Here is a 24,915-nt window from a genome sequence, read left to right as displayed (position 1 = left end):
TTTATTACTCAGAACACAAGGCGTTGCCGTGTCTTCTCCGATAGCTGATAACTATGTAACCTAGAGAGGAATCTGCTGAATCCTGCTGCGGACTCAGAGATGCCCAGGAGGTTGCCTCAGCTTGGAGAGGAAGTTTTGACACTTGGGTACGGCAGTCTGTCACCTGCTGGCGAGGTCGGCACACCCTGTCAGTAGTCCTGCTTGGAGGAGGCAGTGACTGCGGCGTGTCTGTATGATTGAGTTGAAGGAGGAGGGAGGAGAAAGGAGCGCAAAGGGAAGGAATTAATGATATCAGTTGCATCAGGACTTCTGGTGTCATCAGTGGCGACGAGTGAAAATGTGTGCTGGACCGTCTAGTATGATAAAATCTGGTAATTGTGTTTCATACTGGAATGTCTTGTTCCCAATTTGGCACAGCTTTGCCACAGGAAACACGAAAGCGGTCGAAGACGTCCGTCTTCTGATCGGCTCCTGATCGTTGTCAGAAGGAGGCTAGTTTTTGATTGCGCAAAGGCTTCTATTATTTGGAAAAGAAGAACCCGGATTTATTTACTTAATCAGTTGAATTTTATAATTATCTTTAACAATGAACGATAAAAAATTGCATTTGTAAATGAAATAATTAATAAATGGGGCATCTATGGGATGTATAAAAGACAAGGAGTGGCCTTCTGTCTACGACCAGGATGCCGCAATACTCTCTGCTGTAGTAAAGGCTGTTTGACATTTAAAATAATGACATTGAGGTAAAAAAATAAAGGAAAAGAATAGAATAAGAAATCTGATTATCACAAGCAATTAGGGCTTATTTGTAAACAGAATAACTTACGTAAGTATTTTTCTGACTGTATTGAGCGATCAGGTTTCAGCCTGTCCTGTGCTAGCTTCTTGGTTCACGTTTTTGTCACAAATTACAGTCATTACTTTTCTCTTTCTTTCGAGCCAATTCTTGCACCGTTCAACACCTTCATAACAATAACTTGCCGATTTACAGTATCGAACATAAATTACTTGAATTTTATTAATTAATAACTGTTGACTGCACGTTGGCAAGACCGCTCACTTTTATGGCTTAAAGACGACCTTCTTTACGCTTTCACATTACAAGCAGAAGTACGATAAAATCTGAAGATCTACAAAGGATTTTTTTATGTATAGATCGAAGCGGGACGCTCAGTTCAGCTTTTGTTAAAATGTTTCTTTGACTGCGCATTCGATGTATTAGCGTTCGCGCTAGATACGCATCTTTACAGTTACGTAAATTATGTAAAACAAATGTCTTTAAAAGAATAGGCCTCATCTCAAAAGCTGATCATTTAATACACAGCTAGGTGAATGCCTTTCCAAGGGTAATCACAGCTTTCATACGACGGAAAGCCCAACAATATTACAACCGGAATTCGAACCCGGGATTTCCTACTTACTAGGCCGTTGCGGGCCACCCCGCTATGCCTCGCGGCCGACTCCCACTCCCACCGAACGCCACCTACACGCAGTCCATGCCCATTTCCTCCATGCTCCTACTCTGAAACTTCTTCAGAAGGTCGGACTTACTTGTGCATCCGCACTGAAGAAGGTGGATCCATTTCCCATCCAGGCAATCAATTATATAAATGCGTGGTGTCTGCCCTTTCGGTAATGTCCGAAACAACAGACGCCAAGCGGAATCCGCAGCTGTGAAACATATGATTTAATTGAAGTACGAGGAAAGAGAAAAGATCGGAAAGGGAAGGAATTAGTAACATCAGCTATATGATTCAAACCCTGTTTCGGGGAGTACTAAATCCCTCCTAGATTACTGCCTGCCTTGTCGCACAAGGTGGATCGCGACGTCTGAAGCCTAGAGATCGTGCTGAATACTGAACATGGCCTGTCGGTACGGTAGGCCGTCAGACTCTTGCGACGCAGAAGTGTTAGGGCAGTTTCTGCCCTGGACTGCAGCCGTGTTGGTAGACCCCCCGTATTATCCATCAGTGTGGCTGCTGTGGTCACTTCAGAACTGGATGCTGGCATTATCGTTCGTGGCTGTGGGTCGCTGATCTTCTCGTAAGGCAACTAGTGTGAGACCAACAGTGGGATAACCTCGCACACAAGACGTTATGGTACCAGAGACAGAGAATCGAGTACGGACGACATGAACGCCAACGATCCTCCTGATTTAGTGCTCAAAGCTAGAGGCGGATGAAGAACTTATGTCGACGAGGGGAGGCTGTTTGTACGACGTCATTCGTAACGACCTAACCGGTTCTGCTCCTACCGAGTCGTCAGCAGGCTTCAACCTCGCTACATCTACTTAATGACTTTTTTAGTGTGTTTATTTCTTAGCGAAACCCTTGCTAGGCGATGTTGCATCCTACCTAGTGCCTCTTACATAACTTTACGAGAGTCACGGTTGTAGTTTGGTCTGCGCGCTTCTAACCATTTTCTACTGAGGTCGCTTGGCAGTCCCTGACAGTTAGAGCCTCCTTGAAACAGTTGCAACTACCGAAGCGGAATCTGACGGAAATTTTATAAGCACTTGGTGTTGTATACGCCAAGGAAACCCACCAAAGACTTGTCTCATGCAGAGTAGACAAGTAATACGAGTAACAGCGCGGCGCGTGTTAGAGAGATGACTTCGATGAGTTCCTACGAACTGTAACCTCTCTGGCAGAAAATCACGAATCCAGTAGCATAATTGAGACGATATTCCATAAGGAAACAGTTTGATTACAAGCCGGTTGTGAGTTACTAAAGTAAAAGTCTTCTGGAAATCTAGAAACACGAGATCAATTTGAAACCCCTTGTCGATAGCAGTTTGCACTTCATGCGAGGGAAAGGGCTAGTTGGTTATCACAAGAACGATGTTTTCTAAAACCTTGTTGTGTGTGTGTGTGTGTGTGTGTGTGTGTGTGTGTGTGTGTGTCAATAGACCGTTATGCTCGAGGTAATTCGTAATGTTTAAACACCTTGTAAGTTCCAAAATTCCTCTGCATTTAGACATTATTGATACGGGCCTGTAGTTTAGCGAATTTCTGCTATTGTCTTGAATACTGATGTAACCCGTGCAACTTTCCAGTCTTTGGGTACGGCTCTTTGGGAGCGGTGGTATATGACTGTCAAGTACTCTGAAAGCAACCAAACTGGTGTACAATCAGGACCGGAAGACCTGCTTTTATTAAGTGAGTTTAGTTGCTTCAGTACTCTGATGATATATACTTCTTTGTCACCCGTTCTTGATTCTGTTATAGAAACAACCAAAAACGTGGAATCTGCAGCTGTGATACTTATAAATTGAAAGTGGAGGGGAGAGAAAGAAAGGGAATTACGGATGTCAACTGCATAATGAAACTAGGAGGAATCAGCGGTGACGAATTAATATATGTTCCTTGCCGGGATTCGAACCTATCATTTCTTACTTGCTAGGCGGGTGCGTTAACCACTGTGCCACTACGCACGCAGTGTTTCAAAAATGGTTCAAATGGTTGTGAGCGCTATGGGACTTAACATCTATGGTCATCAGTCCCCTAGAACTTAGAACTACTTAAACCTAACTAACCTAAGGACAGCACCCAACACCCAGTCATCACGAGGCAGAGAAAATCCCTGACCCCGCCGGGAATCGAACCCGGGAACCCGGGCGTGGGAAGCGACACGCAGTGTTTATCGCCATTGCAAGGACTATATCGGCACACCTCAGCGCCGACCCACAATCCTATCGAGCGCCACCTAAACACTAATCCCTTCCCTTTACGTTCCTTTCTCCTCAAAACCCAAAAATTCAAATGGCTCCAAGCACTATGGGACTTAACATCTGAAGTCATCAGTCCGCTGGACTTAAAACTACTTATACTTAACTGACCTAAGGACATCACACACATCCATGCCTGAGGCAGGATTTGAACCTGCCACCGTAGCAGCAGCGCGGTTCCCACAGCGGCCGGCTTTCTTCTCCCTCCTCTTTTAATGGACATGTCCGAAAGAACATACACCACACATTCGTATAATTGATTCGCCTAGGTGGACAATGGATCCACCTCCTTCGGTGCGGACTCACAAGTACCACCGACCTCCTGCGAGAATCTCAAGAGTACCGAGACTGAGACAGGGACAGGAACTACATATAACAGATGCTCTATGAGGGTGCAGGTCGGCCATGAGGCGTCCTGAGATAGTCTGTGCAGTTGCGCTGAACACTGTGTCTCAGTTGGCACAGTGGTTTGCACACCTGCTAGTACGCGGGTGATGCCGGGATCGAATCCTGCTGAGGTAAACATTTCCATTCGTCGCCGCTGTTTCCGTGTAATGTCTCGATGCAGCTGATAACAGTAATCCCATCCCTTTCCTTTTCTTTCTCTCCCTTCCACCTTCAATTCACATATAATCTTCTTCATTCAAAATCTGCAATATTTACTTGGTCTTCTTTGGTGAAGGAGTTTTGGAAGGCTCTGTTTAGCAACTCTGTTTTAGTAGCACTGTCATCAATAATAATTCCATTGCTATCGCGTAGAGAAGGCATTGATTGTCCCTTGCCTCTAGCGTATTTTACATACGACTAGAATCTCTTTGGATTTCCTGCAATGTTTCGAGACAAGGCTTCATTGTGGAAACTATTTTAAGTATCTCGATTGAAGTCAGCGCTAAACTTCAAGCATCTGTAAAAAAAATCGCCAGTCTTGAGGATTTTGCGTTCGTTTAAATTTGTCATTCTTCTTCGTTGTTTTTGCAACAGTGTTCTGACCCGTTTTGTGTACCACCGGGCATCAGCTCCGTCTTTTGTTAATTTATTTGATACAAATCTCTCGGTTGCTGTGGGTACTATTTCTTTGAATTCAAGCTACATCTACACTTATATTGTTAATTTGGAAGAAGTGAGATTGTCTTTCAAGAAGGGGTCAACTGATTTTCTATCCGCTTTTTTGAATAGATATATTTTCCGTTTATTTTTGATGGATATGGGAGTTACGGTATTCTGTTTCACTTCGACGAGCCTGCGTTCACTAATCCCTATACCCCTTTTGAGGCTTGTTATTAGCTTAGGATATTTTGTTGCTAACAGGTGAAGGGTGTTTTCACAACTGTTTACTATTCGAGGGGGCTCGTGGACAAATTTCTCTAAATTATTTTCGGAGAACGTGTGTAGCACAATTTCGGGTGATGTTTTATGCGTTACTCCGGATTTAAACATGTAATTTCGCCAACATATCATGGGTATATTGAAGTCAACACCAACTGTAATTGTATGAGTCGGGGGCGTGTTTGAAATTAGACTCAAGTTTTCTTCAAACCTGTCATCGATTCTGCCATCTGAGTTGTGAGGATGGCAAAAGGATCTTGTAATTACTTCATTCCAGTTGACAAGAATGACCTGTAACCTTACTAACTCGCAGGAACTTCAGTTTCGCTACAAGACAAGCTACTTCTGCCACACCACTGTCATGACACTTGCTGTGTTCCGCTCGTTAGGACAACAGCCCTACTTCCACAGTCACCTTGAATTCTATGTCCAGCACAAGCGATCGACTTCTGTCAGCGTGACAGTGCACCATCTTGGATGTATAAACTTCCCGCCAGTTTGTAATTAGGACAGCAGTCCTACTTCCACAATGACATCATCAGACTGAGAGAAAACCCTGACTATTTTTGAATTTCCACTAATTTATGAATCGAAAATCATATTATACATAGGGAAATTGTCCTATGTCAGAGGCGTGGAGGAAAGGTGGGTGGGGAAATCTAGTGACGCGTTGATGACGTCATCAATGACGTCATAGGGAAGACACAGAAAGGAGAGGAAGCGGTATACTTCGTTCCAGAACGCACTCCATCTACCTACAATAATGTTCCACTGAAATTACTGTAGTTTAATAGTCATCAATTTTCAGGCGACCACTGTGCAGTGGTGATGATGAAAAACGAATAATTGCTCGTAGCCCATTTCTAATTAGTTTGAGTGATGTTCGAGTTAGAAAGGTTTGCAGGTTGAGAAAGTAAAGCTAACCACATCGATATAATGTTCTCTGTAATTAAATTCGTAGAACACGATCAGATACACTTAACACCTACCAGCCACATTTTATGTATATTTATTTATGCCAGTACATGTTTTGAGGTTTCACTTATCTTCATTTGGCGTAATAGGTATTTAATCTCCAGTTATTACATCATTAAAAACTTCGATTTCAATTTGGATGCTGCAACTGCCTTTCTATTCTGCTGGTTGTTGCTCAAGTTTTTCACATTCATCATCGTGACACAAACACTTTTCTTTCCACAAAGCACGAAAGCAGCCATTATGTGCCTTGTTGCCGATTAGTCCGTATTTTACAAGCGTCTTTCTGCATCACAGCAGTGATTGGCGAGGAAACGCGTTTACACAAATAACTGCTAAAGGCACACAGTATCAAGTAAATTATGGAATTTATTGCGCTTTCACCGATGTCGCCGTTTATGAAACCCGAATTGCCCAAACACACTGGCTGTTTTTGTAGTTAGCGTTCACTCTTCTTTCTTTCAGAGGACATAAAAGAGATTCATAACTCGCACTTTGCCGTCATAACGGGAACTGGCTCTGATTCTAGTTCGGTATCAGGATGTCAAGGAAGATTACTCTTCTGAAGCATTATAAGTTTCCCATGAGAGGCAGACGTAGGTACGAAAATAATATACGATTCGTCTGATAGTATTTGAAGAAAGATTTGTGAATACTAATGCTTAAAATTTCGAAAGTAATATATTTTTAACCCTTTGCATGACGCGTATTCCCTTGTGAAGCACGTAAATACGTTTCAGATAGTTGTTGAGTGCCGGTGTAGTGGCTGCGGTGTCAGCTGTTTAAGGGTGAGGAGAAACTTCGTTTTCCTTTTATTCTATGGACCATTTCGGCTCACTTGACATGGAAAGGGTTAAAATTTTGCTCTCTGTAAAAGAGGTAAAATTGATTATCAGTATAAAAACTGTAATTACAAAATACGACACGACACAGAATGGCGTCTGTTCACAAAACTGGCAGAGATCGTGCAGTGAGACTAGGAAAAAAACATAAACAACAATATGGAAACAACAGCATTGTAGGTTGAGATAATGCGGAATAGAGGAAATATGGACTGCTCCAAGGAGGTGTTGAGTGTGTGGAATTACCTAAAAGGTGACGAAGATTACTATAGTTTCTCCGGCTCTCTGGACGAAATGCCTTTATTCCTTGCATAAGCAATCTAGACTTCTTTACCTACTTGCAGGAGGAGTTCCCCTCTGGTCTTCTATCGTGATATAACAAGGGAAACCAGAGCTCGTAGACAGAGATTATGGTGCTCATCTTTGCGACGTGCTGTTCGTGAGCGGAACGGTGGCTCTATGAACCAAGCACTTAAATATGAATTGCAAGATAGTAACGTAGATGTAGATGCAAATGACAGTGAATTTCATACTGAGAAAGGCCTACAAGAGATAGGGTATTTCCTTTCTTCCACAAACATTTCTCGAAACATTATTACCACCTTTTACAGTAAGAGCACATATTATTATGCTTACCAGAAGGATGTAATCTTGATTTACGATAGCACCTAGTCGTGAGAAAAAATTAAAACGAAACAATACGTCAGAGCAAGAGCACGCACATTTTAAGGAACACATAGAAAGCTCCCAAGTGAGCTTGTAAGAACGTATTGGGAACTGAGGAAGTGGAACACGCAGCAAAGAAAACAACAAAAGGCCGGATTTTCCAAACGAGATAAAGCTACTCACATGTTGGTGCGGCTCTCGACTGACTTCCAACAACTTCATGACCGGGTATGGAGCTGAGCGATGAGAAAATGCTGCTTGAACAGCGGGACATTGGCGTCTTCATACGCTGATGACACGTGACGTTACGGCAACTGCCCATCACGAGCTTCAGGCTTCGCGGGCCGTGTCGCAGTAAGGTAGGCAGAGAAGAGATGAGTAGGGAATCATTCTGACGACGGAAAAAGCACGAATTGCTATGTTCCGGCGGGGTACGAGCGTCTCCGAAACCGTGGAGCTGGTCGGCGCTTCGCGTCATACGGCCATGAGCATTTATGGACAATGGTTGTAGTCCCATGAAACCACGAGCAGGTAACCAGCTGATGGACATCCACTACTCGTCACGGAATCTGGGGGTTGGAGGATCATCCGCTCTGTAAAGCAGGACAGATTACACTGCTGGTAAAGGTGCTAATGTTTTGGAGCATACAGTGCAGTGCACATTTTTGAACAAGGGAATACAAGGCAGGTGATAGCTACGTGTTCCCATGTTGGGCCAACTTCTTCTTCTTTTTTTTTTTTTTTTCGTCAGTCTTCTGACTGGTTTGATGCAGCCCGCCATGAAATCCTCTCCTGTGCTAACCTCTTCATCTCAGAGCAGCACTTACAAACCTACTTCCTCAATTATTTGCTGGATAAATTCCAATCCCAGTCTTCCTCCACAGTTTTTGCCCTCTTCGGATCCCTCTAGTACCACGGAAGTCATTCCCTCATGTCTTAACAGATGCCCTATCACCCTGTCCCTTCTCCATATCAGTGTTACCCACATATTCCTTCCCTCTCCGATTCTGTGCAGAACTTCCTCATTCCTTACCTTATCAGGCCACCTAATTTTCAACATTCATCTGCAGCACAACATCTCAAATGCTTCGATTCACTTCTCTTCCGGTTTTCCCACAGTCCATGTTTCGCTACCATACAATTCTGTAATCCAAACGTACATTATCAGGAATTTCTTCCCGAAATTGAGGCCGATATTTGATATTACTAGACTTCTTTTGGCCAGGAATGCCCGTTTTACCATTGCTAGTCTGCTTTTGATGCCACCCTTGCTCCGTCCGTCATTGTTTTTTTTACTGCCTAGGTAGCAGAACTCCTTAACTTCATCTACTTCGTGACCATCAATGCTGATGTTAAGTTTCTCGCTGTTCTCATTTCTACTACTTCTCATTACCTTCGTCTTTCTTCGATTTACTCTCAATCCGTACTCTGTACCGATTAGACTGCTCATACTGTTCAGCAGGTCATGTAATACTTCTTCACATTCACTCGGGATAGCTTTGTCATCAGCGAATCGTATCATTGATATCCTTTCACCTTGAATTTTAATTTCACTCCGGAACCTTTCTTTTATTTCCATCATTGCTCCCTCGATCTACAGATTGAACAGTAGGGACGAAAGACTACATCCTTGTCTTACACCCTTTTTAATACGAGAACTTCGTTCTTGGTCGTCCACTCTTATTATTCCCTCCTGGCTGTTGTACTTGTACATATTGTATATGACCCGCCTCTCCCTATAGTTTAACACTATTTTTCTCAGAATTTCGAAGATCTTTCACTATTTTAAATTGACGAATGCTTTTTCCAAGTTGACAAATCCTATGAACGTGTCTTGATTTTTCTTTAGTCTTGTTTACATTGTTAACCGCAACGTCAGAATTACCTCTCTAGTGCCCTTACTTTACCTAAATACAAACTGGTCATCATCTATCACATCGTCAAATTTCTTTGCAATTCTTCTGTATAATATTCTTGTCAGCAACTTGGATGCATGAGCTGTTAAGCTGATAGTGCGATAATTCTCGCATTTGTCAGCTCTTGCCGTCTATAGAATTGTGTGGATGATACTTTTCCGAAAGCCAGATGGTATGTCGCCAGACTCATTTATTCTGCACACCAACGTAAATAGTCGTTTTGTTCCCATTTCCCCCAATGATTTTAGAAATTCTGATGGAATGTTATCAATCCCTTCTGCCTTATTTGATGTTAAGTCCTCCAAAGCTCTTTTAAATTCTGATTCTAATACTGGATCCGCTATCTCTTCTAAATCGACTCCTGTTTCTTCCTCTATCACATCAGACAAATCTTCCCCCTCATAGAGGCTTTCAATGTATTCTCTCCACCTATCCGCTCTCTCCTCTGCATTTAACAGTGCAATTCCTGTTGCACTCTCAATGTTATCAGCCTTGATTTTAATGTCACCGAAGGTTGTTTTGACATTCCTGTATGCTGAGTCTGACCTTCCCACAATAATTTCTTTTTCTATGTTATCACATTTTTCCAGCAGCCATTTCGTCTTAGCTTCCTTGCACTTCCTATTTATTTCACTCCTCAGCAACTTGTATTTCTGTATTGAGTGTCTCTGAACATTTTTGTACTTCCGCTTTTCATCGAGCAATTGAAGTATTTCTTCTGTTTCCCATGGTATCTTCGCATTTACCTTCTTTGTACCTTAGTTTTCCTCCCAGACTTCTGTGATGGCCCTCTTTAGAGATGTCCATTCCTCTTCAACAGCACTACCTACTTAGCTATTCCTTATTGCTGTATCTATAGCCGTAGACAACTTCAACCGTACCTTGTCATTCCTTAGTACTTCCGTATCCCACTTCTTTGCGTATTGATTCTTTCTGACTAATGTCTTAAACTTCAGCCTACTCTTCATCACTACTACGTTGTGTGATGGGTATATATCTGGTCCTGGGTACGCCTTACAAGCCAATATCTGATTTCGGAATCATTGTCTGACCATGATGTAATCTAACTGACATTTTCCCAATGTTTTGAACATGGCTGTGCTCAGCTACCGTAATTAATTACAATATTAAAAACTTCCAGCCAACCGGTTGCAAACAGAATTTAAATTTCTTTAACTAATTTTCAACGCCAACTCGGGGCGCCTTCTTCAGAAGGTAAGGCAACGCTTTCTTCGGAAGAAGGCGCCCCTAGTTGGCGTTTAAAACTAGTTAAAGAATTTTGATTCTGTTTGCAACCGGTTGGCTGGAAGTATGTAATACTGTGAAATTTCCCGTATCACCCGGCCTTTTCCAAGTATACCTCCTCATCTTGTGATTCCAGAGTATTCGCTATTACTAGCTGGAGTTTATTACGGAACTCAATTAATCTTTCTCTTCTCTCATTCCTTGCCCGAAGCACATACCCTCCTGTAACCTTTTCTTCTACTCCTTCTCCTACAACTGCCTTCCAGTTTCTCATGACTATTAGATTTTTATCTCCCTTTACATACTGTATTACACTTTCAATATCCTAATAAACTTTCTCTGTCTCTTCATCTTAAGCTTGCGACGTTGGCATGTATACCCGAACTATCATTGTCGGTATTGGTTTATAGTCGATTCTGATAAGAATAACCCTATCACTGAACTGTTCACAGTAACACGCTCTTTGCCCCAACTTACTATTCGTAACGAATCCTACTCCCGTTGTACCATTTTCTGCTGCTATTGTATTACCCTGTGCTCATCTGACTATAAATCCTTGTCTTCTTTCCATTTCACTTCACTGACACCGTACTATGTCTAGATTGAGCCTCTGCATTTCCGTTTCCAGGTTTTTTAGTCTCTGTACCTCGTTCAAGCTTCTGACATTCCACTCCCCGACTCGTAGAACGTTATCCTTTCGTTGATTATTCAGTCTTTTTCTAATGGTAACCTCCCCCTTGGCAGTCCCCTCCCGGAGATCCGAAAGGGGGACTATACCGGAATCTTTTGCCAATGGACAGATCATCATGACACGTCTTCAGTTACAGGCCACATGTCTTGTGGATACACGTTACTTGTCTTTAATGCAGTGGTTTCCATTGCATTCTGCATTCTCATGCCGTTAATCAGTGCTGACTCTTCCGCCTTTAGGGGCCCTTTTCCCAACCCTAGGACAAGAGAGCGCCCTGAATCTCTGTCCACTTTGACAAGGCCTTTGGCAGAATAGGGGGTGACTTCTTACGCCGAACGTCTTCGGCCACCAATTCTGGTTATTAATCAAAATTAAAGCAATGGTGGGATTCGTATCCAAGGCCGCGTACGTTTTGATTATGAATCAAAGACGCTACCGCTAGACCACGGGAGACCAAACTATATCGTCGATTACTATTGCAGAGCGCACGAGATCGTCAGGATCTGATTGGATGAATAGAAACGTCTCTCCGTCTCTCCTGGCCGGATGAGTAGCGTTTCTTGTTACACCAGTTGGATGGTCGTTTCAGGCAGGTGAACGGTTGCTCGAAGCGTGCACGGCTCCACTAATGGAGTCTCGTCGTGGCAGTATTGCGCTGGGGCAGAGGGGAGGAAGGGGACCTGTGATAGTAATCGAAGGTACCATGGCGGCTGTGTACTGCATGAGCATTATTGCGGATAACCTGAATCCCCTCAAGATCGATGTCTTCCCGGACAGTGATGGCATCTTCCAACAGCATCACTGCCTGTGTCACGAGGCGACAGATGTGTTACTGTGATTTGAGGTGCATGAGAACAAATTCACGTTAATATCTCTAGCACCAAATTCGCGAGACTGAATCCAGTGTAACACATGTACGATGCTATTGGGCGGCAACTCCACGACCATAAACACCAGAAGGTAAGTGACGAGAATTGCGTAACGTGTGCATAGGCATCTATAGCCACAAACCTCAGAGAACCTACCAAAGACTTGGCAAATTTAAACCATACATAATCATCGGTGTATTGCTTTCCGAAGTTGGACCAAATTGCTTTAAACAGGTGATCACAAAGTTTGGCACATCAGTGTAGTTTCACCAGTCAAATTCGTTCCTTGAACGGAAGTTGGTGGTTTAATTGTTTCCCCATTCTAATTTTCGCACTGATCACCTATCCTGGCTCTGGTTGCTAACCGAAGCAGAAACTATCTTTAGGAATCACCTCCGCCCTTTACCTCTCACGTGCCAAGGGCAAGTTCCTTGACACAGTTGGCGAGATGCGGCATTACGTGCAAAAAGTAGCGGACGCAGCCTGTGAGCTGTGTCTCTGGCGCCAGTTAATTTTCAAATTCGATATTCATGTGCCTAATGGACAAACTGGTGCCCTTTTTCTGACACCAAGACCTGCAAAACTGCAGCCTTATATTTCCTTGAAAAATCTATGTTAACTTAAATAACAGCGTAGCTGGTATCGAATTTAGTCGAATGAAATGAGAATCGGGGAACTACTTAGTGAACTGGCTGGGTGTTACGGCAACGTACAATAACTCTCTTTGATTGCCTGATTAAAGTTTGTCAATCTAATAATAGTCTACGTCATTTTTTATTGAATTATGCCTCATGAAAGGATTCCTCATGCGCCACACCTCTATGTGATCATTTACTATTAAAGTGAATGTTGTAGATCTTGCATTGTAAGGAGAGAAGGATAGCCACAACCCCTCATTTCCCGTCATGTTTGCGAATCGAAATGCGACAAGGAAATGTTCTACATCTACATCTACATACATACTCCGCAATACACCATACGGTGCGTGGCGGAGGGTACCTCGCACCACAACCTTCATCTCTTCTCCATGTTCCACTTCCAAACAGAACGAGGGAAAAATGACTGCCTTTATGCCTCTGTACGAGACCTAATCTCTCTTATCTTATCTTTGTGGTCTTTCCGCGAAATGTAAGTTGGCGGCAGTAAAAATGTACGGCAGTCAGCCTCAAATGCTGGTTCTCTAAATTTCCTCAGTAGCAATTCACGAAAAGAACGCCTCCTTTCCTCTAGAGACTCCCACCCGAGTTCCTGAAGCATTTCCGTAACACTCGCGTCATGATCAAACCTACCAGTAACAAATCTAGCAGCCCGCCTCTGAATTGCTTCTATGTCCTCCCTCAATCCGACCTGATAGGGATCCCAAACGCAGTACTCAAGAATAGGTCGTATTAGTGTTTTATAAGCGGTCTCCTTTACTGATGAACCATATCTTCCCAAAATTCTACCAATGAACCGAAGACGACTATCCGCCTACCCCACAACTGCTATTACATGCTTGTCCCACTTCATATCGCTCTGCAATGTTACGCCCAAATATTTAATCGACGTGACTGTGTCAAGCTCTACACTACTAATGGAGTATTCAAACATTACAGGATTCTTTTTCCTATTCATCTGCATTAGTTTACATTTATCTATATTTAGAGTTAGCTGCCATTCTTTACACCAATCACAAATCCTGTCCAAGTCATCTTGTATACTCCTACAGTCACTCAACGACGACACCTTCCCGTACACCATAGCATCATCAGCAAACAGCCGCACATTGCTATCCACCCTATCCAAAAGATCATTTCTCTGGGGCACTCCAGATGGTTCCCTCTCCTACGATGAACACGCACCATCGAGGACAACGTACTGAGTTCTATTACTTAAGAAGTCTTGGAGCCACTCACATACTTGGGAACCAACCCCATATGCTCGTACCTTAGTTAGGAGTCTGCAGTGGGGCACCGAGTCAAACGCTTTCCGGAAGTCAGGGAATATGGCATCCGTGTGATACCCTTCATATTGACATACATTTAAAAAAATACCATTTAAGAAATGTGCCAACGGCTTTGCCGCGGTGACTGCACCGCTTCCCGTCAGATCACCGAAGTTAAGCGCTGTAGGGCGTGGCTGGCACTTGGATGGGTGACCATCTGGCCGCCATGCGCTGTTCCTATTTTTTGGGATGCACCCAGCCTCGTGATGCCAATTGAGGAGCTATTCGACCGAACAGTAGCGGCTCCGGTCACAGAAAACCATCATAACGACCGGGAGAGTGGTGTGCTGTCCATACACCCCTCCTATCCGCATCCTCAGCTGAGGACGTCACTGCGGTCAGATGGTCCCGATGGGCCACTTGTGACCTGAAGAGGGAGTGCTTTAAGAAACGTGGCGGGTGACATTCAGATTCGTATCCCACCGCTGTCTGGGGCGTCTCTCTGGTCATTCGGGCTCAATTCGAAGGTAGACTCTTCACTGAAGAGAACTCCTGTCCAGTCAATGAGATTCCAGGCCAAAGACGTGTCTGGAGACGCCCCAGACAGCAGTAGGGTACCAACCTCACTGTCGACCGCGGTACGGCCTGACAACCTGGAGTGGCGGTCTGCGGTGCTATTTCTTTTCATAGCAGGACCCCTTTGGTTGTCATCCGCGACGCCCTTACAGCACAGCAGTCCGTCGACGATATTTCGCACCCCGTTTTGTTGCTCTTTATGGGCTTACGTTTCAGCAAGATAATGCCTCCCACCAAAGGGCGGGAGTTTCTGCTGCTTAGCTTCATGCATGCCAAACCCTACCGTGGCCAGCAAGGTCGCTGGATTTCTCACCTGCTGAGAACGTTTTCCAGCATTATGGCCAGGGCCCTCCAACCAGCTCGGGATGTTGACGGTCTTACCTGCCAATTCGGCAGAATTTTGCGGGATATCCTTTAGGAGGGCGTCCAAGAAATCTATTAATTAATACCAAGCCGAATAACTGCTTGTATAAGTGCCAGCCCTGGACCAACACGATTTGTAAAGCTCTTGAGTAAGTCATCCAATTTTTCTGAAACTGTAATCATTTGTTGTCTGTACAAATACATCATGTCCCATTCGGATAATTCCTTCGTGGTGCCTCGATTTCTTGCGTTAAACTGTTTCCACCCATTTGGACTGAGAGCACAAAGAATAAACAACACATGTATCAGTTTAAAAAAGAAATCATTGTGCAGAAGTTTGTAATATTGTTATGAATAATCACAACCAAACCGCTACGTGGTTAAGGCAAAAAAATTTGTCCAACAGTTTTCATTTGATTCATCCTGAGTTTCATGTCGCATATAAAAGAAAGCTCTACCTGAAAGACGGAAAAAAAAGACAACTACAAAAAAAGTAATAAACAATGAGAGAAGTTGTAAGTAGGCTGTTTAGGTTTTTTTATTGGTAACGCCACGTAGCGCTCTGTATGAAAATCACTGGCTGTGCTGTGTGCAGTCTGTGGCTGGTTTGCGTTGTTGTCGGCTATTGTAGTGTTGGGCAGCTGGATATTAACAGCGCATAGCGTTGCGCAGTTGGAGGTGAGCCGCCAGCAGTAGTGGATGTGTGGAGAGAGATGACGGAATTTTGAGAGCGGATGATCTGGATGTGTGTCCATCAGAGACAGTAAATCTGTAAGACTGGATGTCATGAACTGATATATATATATATATATATATATATATATATATATATATATATATATATATATATATATATATATATATATATCAAAATCTTTCATTTGCTAACTATTCCTATCAGTAGTTAGTGCCTTCAGTAGTTTGAATCTTTTTTTTAGCTGGCAGTAGTGGCGCTCGCTGTATTGCAGTAGTTCGAGTAACGAAGATTTTTGTGAGGTAAGTGATTTGTGAAACGTATAGGTTAATGTTAGTCAGGGCCATTCTTTTGTAGGGATAATTGAATGTCAGATTGCGTTGTGCTAAAAAATATTGTTTGTCAGTTTAAGCACAGTCATGTATAATTTTTCTACAGGGACACACCAGTTCATCAAATTAAGTATCTTATAAGTTACATTTCACTGCACACGTTTCTGTTGGTCATAGTATATGGACAATATGTGAGAAGTGGGGACTGATAGTGTTTGCACGTGTGTTAATAATTCAGCAAGGGACTGGTTAAGAGCATTGCTGGTTCTAAGGACAATTAGAAAAAAAACTTTGTGAGTGCACAAGTGGTGGTTTATGGGCTTGCTATATTGTCCACAAGACTCTTCTATGGTGATTGTGCACCTGCACAGTCGCAACAGATGGCTGCTAGCCATCTCTACAAGGACTACAGTGGGTATGCACCTCTGGTGGCCCACCAATACCATACTCTCTATCAAGACTATAGTGGGTCTGCTCTGTGATGACCTACCTACCGATATTCTTCAAAACTTCGACTGACTCTGCCGTGGGTTTGCTCTGTTGTGGCCCATTACCTGTCTGCATGTCAAGAGGCAGCACTGTCTTTCCGTTGGAAGGACAACACTACTTCAAGACTGCATGGAAATCCACTACTTCCGTGTGCATTTTCTTTTACTGCTCAGACTTAGAAAAAAAAAAAAAGTCTGCAATTTTACTGTGATGAATGATCAAGACTGTCTTTATGGGACTGTGAGAAAATTTTAGCTTTTGACCAACATTGTATCTGTTGTGGATTGGCAAGACAGCCAACCCACTATGTGGAAGCCGAAAGGCACGCGTTTAAGCTCACGCAGGCTGGCGTGAGGTCTGGAACAGGACAAGGAATTGAGACTAGCAAAAAAAGTACGTAGCTTCTGGAATTCTTATCTTTAATCCATAATTGGTGAACATCGCTCTTGATGGTACATGTTTCACAGCATCAATAGTAACTGGTAATGGCGCCTTGCTAGGTCGTAGCAAATGACATAGCTGAAGGCTATGCTAACTTTCGTCTCGGCAAATGAGAGCGTAATTTGTCAGTGAACCATCGCTAGCAAAGTCGGCTGTCTAACTGGGGCGAGTGCTAGGAAGTGTCTCTAGACCTGCCGTGTGGCGGCGCTCGGTCTGCAATCACTGACAGTGGCAAACGCGGGTCCGACGTATACTAACGGACCGCGGCCGATTTAAAGGCTATCACCTAGCAAGTGTGGTGTCTGGCGGTGAGACCACAGTATCAATAAGTGTGTGCATTTGATTTCTTTGTTATTGTAATTGTGAAAATTTTTTAACAAATATGTATTGGCCAGTGCCCAAAACAATTTGTAAAATTTTTTGTGGGGAGCATGTGGGGGCTATGTAAGTAGGCTGTTTAGGTTTTTTTATTGGTAACGACACGTAGCGCTCAGTATGAAAATCACTGGCTGTGCTGTGTGCAGTCTGTGGCTGGTTTGCATTGTTGTTGGCTATTGTAGTGTTGGGCAGCTGGATGTTAACAGCGCATAGCGTTGCGCAGTTGGAGGTGAGCCGCCAGCAGTGGTGGATGTGTGGAGAGAGATGGCGGAATTTTGAGAGCGGAAGATCTGGATGTGTGTGCATTAGAGACAGTAAATTTATAAGACTGGATGTCATGAACTGATATATATATATCAAAATCTGTCATTTGATAACTATTCCTATCAGTAGTTAGTGCCTTCAGTAGTTTGAATCTTTTATTTAGCTGGCAGTAGTGGCATTCGCTGTATTGCAGTAGTTCGAGTAACGAAGATTTTTGTGAGGTAAGTGATTTGTGAAACGTATAGGTTAGTCAGGGCCATTCTTTTGTAGGGATAACTGAAAGTCAGACTGCGTTGCGCTAAAAAATATTGTCCGTCAGTTTAAGCACAGTCTTGTACAATTTTTCTAAGGGGACGTTTCAAAGTCATTACACAATTAAGAATCACCAAAACTGACCAAAAGAGAAAGAACATCGAGAACCAATGGGATATCCGTACAGAGATACACAGATTATGCAAAAGAACTCATTTTCTGGAAGTTCGGCGATGAGTTCGGATACGTCAGGGAAGAGAAAGCCGGTAGGGCTGATTGAGCAGACTGTGTGGGCGTCGCGTCACACTTGGTCAAATTCCTGTTGTCACAGGTGGGAGATCTAATGCCTTTTTAGGCAGTAGAGAATAAGGAGCAGAACCATAAATAAAATCAACATCAAAAGAACCATTATGATGATAACTTTCAGCAGAAGTAGCAGGAACGAAACAACCAGCATACAAGAGAAGCATCACATATGGAGGAGATTCTAATGTCATAGAAGACCAAGAAATTGTATACAATAGTAAACTTTGATCACCCTAAGATATACATAAAATAAACTATACATCGCTGCTCTTTCTGCGCTAACAGACAATGTGTGCAAATATACAGAGCTGTACTTCAGCTATTAGTAAGAATGAAAATCCAGTGAACGGGTAACGCTCAAGGACTCAGAGCTGGACTGTCAGAAAACTAGTCGTGGCAGGAAAGTTAGAAAATCTGAAAAACGAAATGCAAAGGGTCAATCCAGTATGGTGTAGGTTAATGAAGTGAAACGTAAAGACTCTATGGATTTATAGTGTGCTGAATTTAGGATACTATCGAAATCATTGGAAAATGGCACAACAGAAATAGAATATTCTGTGAATAAGAAGGTAGGGCAAAGAATGTGTTACTGTGAACACTGGGAGGATTACTCTCATCTGATTCGACAACAAACAAACGTCACTAGCAACAGTTCAGGTAAATATGAAGATGTGTAAAGCAGAAGATGGAAAGACAGAAAACGTATATGATGGTACTAAATCACACAATGAGTGAACTGCCTGACACAGTGATTTCGACTCAATATCTAAGCATAACGTTACATATAAGGAGACGAAAATCTATCAGTCATGGCGCCTGGAGGGCAATGGGAGGGGAAGAAACAGAAATAGTGACAGAGCAGGAAGATTTTTTCTGTAATAAATTTCAGCCATTAATACCAAATCCACTGTTCATGAATCACAATAGGAGGAGATATTCTTGGAGAATACCTGGATGCACAGAAACATAGCAGCCGGATTACCTCGCGGTGAAGCTGAAATTCTAATTTAGAAATTATATTTCAAGATGTACTCAGCAGCCACTGTTGATGAATCACAAGAGGAGGAGATATTCTTGGAGAATACCTGGATGCACAGGAATATAGCAGCCGGATTACCTCGCGGTGAAGCTGAAATTCTAATTTAGAAATTAGATTTCAAGATGTACTCAGCAGCCGATTTAAACACAGATCACAATTTAGTAGTCAGGAGGGGTAGACTGATGTTCAAGAGATTCACCTGGAAGGAATCAGAGTAAAAAGAGTAAAAAGAAGCGGGATACTGAATTACTGAGACACTATGAAGTGCGTTTGAAGTCTTCTAGGGCAGTGGGTACTGTGATAATGCAGGCGCACGATGCATTACAGTTGAAGGTGAATGAACATATCTAAAAAAGAGCAGTCACTGAAGCGGGTAGACAGATATTGGCAAAAGAAGATAACTGCGAAGAAATCTTGGGTGGGTGATGAAGTACCACAAATAATCGACGAAAGAAGGATATATAAGAAGTCCAAGAAAAAAAACAAATATAGCAATATTTTGCGTATGTAGTTGGTGTGTCACAGCTTCAATGAAGGTTCAAAGCTGCATACAGAAAATCATATCTATAACAGTATTTTTTTATTAAAGTCGATATATTATCAAAGAAGAAGAAACACAAAATAAGAAGTGTGTGTGATTATAGTACATAACTACTACGTGTACAGACATTATTTAAAAAAGCATCTTAGCTATGCATTTACGCAACTGGAACAACAATTACAAGTTACAGACTCATCCATTATAAAAAAATTAACTGTGTGTTCGTCACGTATATATTCTGTCAATAACAGAGAGGCTTACTATACTTTTTATCATATACTGAATTGAATAGGTCAAAGACATACAATGGAGAACTTAAGACAGAGAAAAGATATAATGAATACTGATTAAATCGACTGTCAGTGTATCATAGATACCAAAAATTATTGCACTGTATGATAAACATGCTCCTCAACGCACTGTCAAGGTAAAGAGAGCTCCCGCTCCGTGGCTCACCACTGCATTACGCCAGTTAATGAATAAACGTGATGCTGCACATAGGGCCTTCAAGCGTAACCCAACTCCTGAGGCGTACGAAGCTTATAGCGTGAGGAATGCCAAAATCAGACATGCCCGCTCTGTCGTATGCGGCATATCAAAACCTGCTGCACTGTGGAAAAAGCTGCGCAGTTTCGGTATAGGGAAGCGAAGATATGACGCTGTTTATCAAGCGCCTGCAGAAGAATTAAACGATTTCTTCTCAACAGCTGTAAACTGCCACGCAACGACAAATTACCAGCCCCAAGATATCAATCTCTCGAGAGACAAGTTTTTCCTAAAACATGTCACTACCGGCACAGTACACAAGGCAATTATGAGAATCTCTTCCGAGGCGGTAGGAAATGATGGAATGAGCATTGGCATGATTAAGAACGTCGTAAACACTATTACTCCAGTTATCACAGACATATTCAACCTGTCTCTTGTCAGTAGTACATATCCTATTGAGTGGAAGCAAAGTTTAATTCAACCTATACCCAAGACTGACAACCCTAAGTCGCCAGGTGACTACAGGCCGATCAGCATACTACCTGCAATATCTAAAGCCCTAGAATACATCGTCCATGAACAGCTGACGGATTACCTCAAAACTCATAACATCCACGACAAATATCAGTCAGGCTTTCGAAAGCACCATAGTACAGCAACTGCATTAATCAAAGTAACTGATGACATCAAACATGCTATGTACAGACGTGAAGCTACCATCCTAACACTGCTTGACTTTAGCAAGGCTTTTGATACTGTTGACTTTGATATATTACTAATTAAAATGAAGCAGCTGAATTTCTCAAACAGCGCAATACACTGGTTCGACAGCTACCTCAAAAACAGAAGTCAACAAGTCATTTGTGGGTCGGAAAAGTCATCATGGAAAAACGTGCGCTCTGGAGTTCCCCAAGGCTCCGTCCTTGGTCCATTACTCTTCTCACTGTACATTAATGATATTTCTTCAGTGATTCACTCCTGCAACTACCATCTATATGCCGACAACATCCAAGTATACATAAGTGCAAGCCCAAAGAACATTGCTGACGCAGTAGCGAGTATGAACGCAGATCTTTGCTCTGTTTCTCGATGGGCACAGAAACTAGGTCTGAAACTAAACCCCAAGAAATCCCAGGTCATACTTATATCTCATCCAAAGTTAATGAGTCGGTACTTTCGCGAAACAGTCCCTCAAATACTCCTCAATGGTACCCAACTGCCATACCAAAAAACAGTAAAAGACCTTGGAATAATCTTGGATGAACACCTAAACTGGGAAGAACAAACAGTCACAGCTTGCCGGAAATCGCTCTCCTCCCTACATGCAATTCAAAAATTTAGAAAAATATTTCCAACCCATGTTAAACAAAAATTAGTACAAACACTAGTCTTGCCTAATCTTTAGGCCGGCCGCGGTGGTCTAGCGGTTCTAGGCGCTCAGTCCGGAACCGCGCGACTGCTACAGTCGCAGGTTCGAATCCTGCCTCGGGCATGGATGTGTGTGATGTCCTTAGGTTAGTTCGGTTTAATTAGTTCTAAGTTCTAGGGGACTGATGACCACAGATGTTTAGTCCCATAGTGCTCAGAGCCATTTGCCTAATCTTTACTACTGTGATGTAGTTCAACACGGCACAAATAGTGAAAATTCGAGATGCCTCGAGCTAGTGATGAATGCTTGCGTTAGATACGTATGCAATATACGGTTGTATGATCATATCAGTCCTTCATACTCCCAGCTATGTTGGATACGCCCACATAAGGCACGCGATCTCCACACGATGTGCTTACTTCATCGATTTCTTAGCCACTGGTGCCCCCAATACTTATCTTCTCACATTAAACACCTATCATCATTCCACAACCGCAATACCAGATCGGATACGTCTAGCATCTTGGCTGTACCTTTACATAACACAAAATCTTTCTCCGTGTCATTCTCCATCTCAGCCATACGACTATGGAACGCGGTCCCCTATGATTTGCATCTTATCCAGAACCACTCAACATTCAAGAGACAACTCAAGACTTACATATTAGGGACGGTATAGCCACCATTGTTGTGCCCCTCTCATCTTTTTCTTTCTCCTCTCCATCATAGCTTCGAATTTTACCATTCTATTTCTCTTCCTCTAACCTATCTACCTCTTCTGTATCTCTTTCACCCCATTCTATCGTCTTATGTCTCTGCTTGATGAGAATAACTCACAAGCTGCAAGAATATAACGGGAAAATTCCCAACTAGCAATAGGACTGACATTCATAAAAGAAAATTATGTTTACTTTCATATACATAGTCATTATTATTATTATTATTATTATTATTATTATTATTATTATTCTTGATTGTTATAATTATTTTTTGATTGTTATAATTATCATTGCACTACTTTTATAATCTCTATTATTTCTTTAACATTAATACTGTATAACATGTTATTTGTCCTTAATGTTCTGTAGAAACTGAAATTTGTTGAATCTAAGTATGCCTGGTTAGGTGTAAGAGAGGGCCTGAAGGCCCTAATCTTGCCAGATAAAATAAATGCGTAAATAAATAAATAAATAAAATAAAAGACTGCACCTGACTCAACCACTGAAAGTACACACTAGGCCTTACAAAACTCTTAATTCAATAACAAGCTAACGGCATTTTGTGGTCAATGCTTAACGCCGATAAAAAAATGGGGTATACCTAAGTAAAAAGTCCTATACAAGTCATACTTCTTACATCGTTTGTAATTAATGTTTTTCCCCTAATCACTCAAAGCATCAAAGAATTTCAGCAGTCTATGGCACAAGAATAATTATCTTAGAAGTTGCTAGCTGAAAATACAATCCATCCATTAAATCAATTATTACAACATGTTCTATGCAAACGTCTGCTTATTTCTTGTTACATTATGTAGAATAGTTAGTACGGACTGAGGTCATTGCTGGCAACTGGAATAAAATAATAATTGGATCCTTTTAACGATTTCCCAATTCAGATAATACAATTGCTGAATGGTTCAAAGAAAAGTTGAGTTTGATTTCAAACACGTATTCGACTCATGCGATGATAGTTGGTGGTGACTTTAATTTACCCTCGATATGTTAGCGGAAATACATGTATAATTCCAGAGGTACGCATAAAACATCATCCGAAATTGTGCTAATCACATTCTCTAAAAATTATTTCCGACACTTAGTTCAAGAGCCCACACGAAAAGTAAACGGCTCTGAAAACACACTTGACCTCTTAGCAACAAATAATCCTGAGTTAATAAGGAGCATCAATACGGATACAGGTATAAGTGAACCAAAAATAAAGAAAAAATATACTTAATAAAAAAAGCATATAAAAATTCACTTGATACCTTCCTGAGAGACACTCTCCACTCCTATCAAATAACAATATAAGTGTAGACCAGGTGTGGCTTGAATTCAAAGAAATAGCATCGGCAGCAGTTGAGAGAGTTATACCAAATAAGTTAACCAACGACGGAGTTGATCCTCCTTGGTACAAAAAACAGGTTAGAAAAGTGTTGCAGAAACAACATTGGCAATCTTTTACAGAAGCTCGAACTTAAACGCGGACTTCAATCGAGATGGTTATAATAGTTTCCACAATGAAACTTTGTCTCGAAACCAGGGACAAAATCCAGAGAGATTCTGGTCGTATGTGAAGTATGCTATCTTCTCTGCGTAGTAGCAATGGAGATGCTATCGAAGACAGTGCTGCCAAAGCAGAGTTGCTGAACATAGTCTTCCAAAATGCCTTCACAAAATAAGACGAAGTAAATATTCCAGAATTCGAATCAAGAACAGCTGCCAACATGAGTAACGTACAAGTAGATATCCTCGGAGCAGTGAAGCAACTTAAATCACTCAATAAAAGCAAGTTTTCTGTTCCAGACTGAATACCAATTAGGTCCCTTTCAGAGTATGCTGATGCAATAGCTCCATACTTAACAATCATATACAACCGTTCGCTCGACGAAAGATCCGTACCCAAAGACTGCAAAGTTGTACAGGTCACACCATTATTCAAGGTAGATAGTAGGAGTAACCCACTAAATTACAGGCCCATATCATTAACGTCGATATGCAGCAGGATTTTGGAACATATATTTTGTTCGAGCATTATAAATAACCTCGAAGAAAACGGGCCATTGGCGCATAGTCAACACGGATTTAGAAAACATCGATCATGTAAAACAACTAGGTCTTTACTCGCATCAAGTGTTGAGTGCTATGGACAAGGGATTTCAAATTGATTCCGTATTTCTGGATTTCCGGAGGGTTTTGACACTGTATCACGCATGCAGCTGGCAGTGAAGTTACGTGCTTATGGAATATCGTCTCAGTTATGTGACTGGTTTTGTGATTTCCTGCCAGAGAGGTCACAATTCGTAGTGTCTGACAGAAAGTCATCGACTGAAACAAAAGTGATTTCTGGAGTTCCCCAAGTAGTGTTGTAGGTGCTTTGCTGTTCATTATCTATGTAAACAATTTGGGAGACAATCTGAGCAGCCTTCCTAGGTTGCTTGGAGATGATGCTGTCGTTTATCGACTAGTTAAGTCATCAGAA

Source organism: Schistocerca cancellata, chromosome 6 (assembly GCF_023864275.1).
Source record: "Schistocerca cancellata isolate TAMUIC-IGC-003103 chromosome 6, iqSchCanc2.1, whole genome shotgun sequence".
NCBI lineage: Eukaryota > Metazoa > Arthropoda > Insecta > Orthoptera > Acrididae > Schistocerca > Schistocerca cancellata.
The sequence above is the reverse complement of the archived record's forward strand: the minus strand, read 5'-3'. Positions refer to the sequence as shown.